Source organism: Petaurus breviceps, unplaced genomic scaffold (genome assembly GCF_028583685.1).
Source record: "Petaurus breviceps papuanus isolate PSGF00001 unplaced genomic scaffold, PetGlider_PUasm1.0 90822, whole genome shotgun sequence".
Lineage (NCBI taxonomy): Eukaryota > Metazoa > Chordata > Mammalia > Diprotodontia > Petauridae > Petaurus > Petaurus breviceps.
Window position 1 is genome coordinate 7,759,557 of NW_027187351.1, and position 2,841 is coordinate 7,762,397.

A 2,841-nucleotide genomic window follows, 5' to 3' on the forward strand; every position below is an offset into this window, starting at 1 on the left:
TGTGTGTGTGTGTGTGTGTGTGTGTGTGTGTGTGTGTGTGTGTGTGTGTATTGTTGGGGGAAGGAGGTCACATAGAACAATAGAAAAGCCTTGTCTCTGGATTTGAGGACTTGGGTCCAAATTTCACCTCGGATACTTGCTACCTATTGTAAACTTTGGGAAAGCATGAGCTTTCTGGGCCTCCAGTTCATCTTTTCTATAATGAAGGCATTGGATCAGATGCCCCATAATGTCCCTTTCAGTTTTGTGGTCTTTGAGCTGATGAATCTACATCTTCTTGATTCCAAGTCTAATACTTTATCTATTACATTTCAGAGAACACATTTTAGTTTTATGATTTCATTGATAAAGTGAATTTCTAGTGAAGAAATCACTTTTGCCAATGAAGATCACTAACTTCTCTGCAATATATAGTGTTACATAATTTCTTAGGGCAACAAAATGTTAAGATAATTGCCCAGGATCACATAGTCAGTAGGTGTCATAGGCAGGACTTGCACCCATAATCTTCCTGATTCTAAAGTAAATGAAAGAAATAATCAATTTATGTTGTATATAAGTCTTAGGGAATGGAAGCACATACAAATTAAGTGACTTGCCCAGGGTCACACTGCAAGCTACTATGAGACAGAGGGAGTCTGTGGTTCCATGGAAAAATCTCTAACTCTGGAATCAGAGGACTTTGTTTCAAATATATCCACTATACCATATTGACTTTCTTAGGAGTTGCTAAATAAATACTTGTAATAGTTAATTCTCTCTTTCCTTCAGAGATGAGAAGCTGGAAAGAGGAACTGTGTCCAAGAAAAGACAAAGCCTTTCTCAATTCCCTTTACACAACCCACACCAAGTCTTTGTCTAGCTCATATTTTTTTGGTTTATTGAAAAGCATGTCACTTACAACAGCCTCAAAAGTCTAACTAAAGGTTATTATTAAGACACCTTCTCTGCCTTGTCCTGTTAGCCAGTACTCAAACAGCTAAATTCAAGCTCTGACGCCTTGTCAAAAATGAAAGTGTTAGACATAGCTGTAAAGCCAATATAAATTAGAGTGGCAAGGCCCAATGACAGGTCAATAACTCACAGAGATGACAATACATGAATCACTGCTTAGGAGGTGAATGGTTGGAACACCAGAGGCACAAACTGGCCCTCCTCCCAGACCGGGATTTCAAAGGCTGGTTGAACACAAGTAAGTTCATTAAGCAACTTGCTGCAGTCTTGAGGGAGTTGTGCTTCAAGGTTCTATTTGAAGGGTGTGACCTGAAAATGGAGGATAATTGTTTCAGTAGGTTTTATGAAACTGAAGAAATTTGATGAATGGACATCAGATTCTTTCTCACCTTCCCCCACTCACATTAAATATGAAGAGAGATAACTGGAAAATCACATCCAGGATTGATGAGGCTCTCATTTGGACTATTGGCTTTTATTATCCCAACAACACCTAGCCTACTCTATAAGCATAATCTTATTAGTATGCATCATAAAATGCTAATGTAATAAAGCAATTGAGGACTTGATCTCAATACCATTATAGAGTGGAAGGTCCTGGTGCATTTAAGGGAAGAAGACAGGTGCTCTGCTTGCTTTCAGGCACCTGTCTCTAATATTCTTTTTGCAGATGTGCATTAAATGAGATTTCCCCAGAGTATAAGAATGAACACCTACAATACATATGTTTAATAATCAATATTCAAGAAAGAGGCTTCTGGTATTATTAATATACAAAAGTAGGACTGAAAAGACTCTTTTGTCAGTTTGCTATAGCACAAATTGGGTTAATGGTCTACTACTCAAATTAAGCCTGATACATCTTAGGAAATCAGGTTAAAGAACTAAAGACCATGCTAAGTAACCATTCATTGACAAAGCTGGAACTGTATATCCTGGAAAAAGAAGCATAGAGGTTCATGTTCTCTTTATTCTAAATATTTGATAGACTGCCTAGTGAACCTTGAACCTCAAGGACAGAAGTAAGAACAATGATAAACTTTGAAAAGCATTGCATGTAAACTCGAGATTTTGAAGAAAAAAAAAGAACTAAAACAATTAGGAGCATCACAAAGTGCAATGGATTCCCTAGAAACCGACAGTATTTTCATTTACCAGAGAACCATAAAATGAGGCTAGCTAAACCTTTAGTGAAGATTCAAGAGAGGTATTCTTATTCAAGTAGGGGATGAACCACATTAGATGACTTCTGAAATCCCTTTCAACACAGTGATTCCATAATTCCATATGGCTTAGAGATAGTTAAGTGACATCGTGGATAGAATACTGGGCCTGGAGTTGGGATGACCTGAATTCAAATTTAGTCTGAATCTCCTACTAACCGTGTGACCCTGGGCAAGCCACTTAACCTCATTTTCCTTAGTTTCCTCAACTGCAAAATTGGGATAATAATAGGATGCTCTCCTCACAGGGCTGTTGTAAGGATAAAAAGCCATAATATTTTTAAAGTACTTAGCACAATGCCTGGCACACATAACAGGAATTAAATAAATTATTATTTCCTTTCTTGCTTTCTGTTGCTCATAGGATGCCTGGAATAAAGTCAGAAAGGAATCTTAGAGACCACTTAATCAAATCCCTCTATTTAACAAAAAAGGAAGTTCAGACTCAAAAGTTTTATCTATTGTCATGCTTCTAGTAAGGGTCAGAGGCAGCATTTGAACCCAGATCTCTTTGAACTCAAGTCCAGTTCTCTCATTGCACAATTCTCTATAGCATTCCACTATTGTGCTGTGTCATCCAATATGATATGTCTCTTGATCACCCGCACTTGTGGCTTTCTCTCTCTCTCTCTCTCTCTCTCTCTCTCTCTCTCTCTCTCTCTCT

The 2,841-nt window shown here is 37.8% G+C and overlaps 1 long non-coding RNA gene across 5 annotated transcripts in view; it reads right to left on the reverse strand.

The window, feature by feature from the left end:
• The window catches only part of LOC138148022 (uncharacterized), a 67,254-nt gene that overhangs the window by 19,131 nt on the left and 45,282 nt on the right, over nucleotides 1-2,841 (reverse strand). For 4 of the 5 annotated variants that reach the window (XR_011164965.1, XR_011164966.1, XR_011164964.1 and 1 more), the window contains exon 3: nucleotides 1,085-1,263. The exons of the other annotated variant lie outside the window; for it this stretch is intronic. This is a non-coding gene — a long non-coding RNA (uncharacterized lncRNA). The remainder of the gene's footprint in view (nucleotides 1-1,084; nucleotides 1,264-2,841) is intronic. 5 annotated transcript variants of the gene reach the window in all.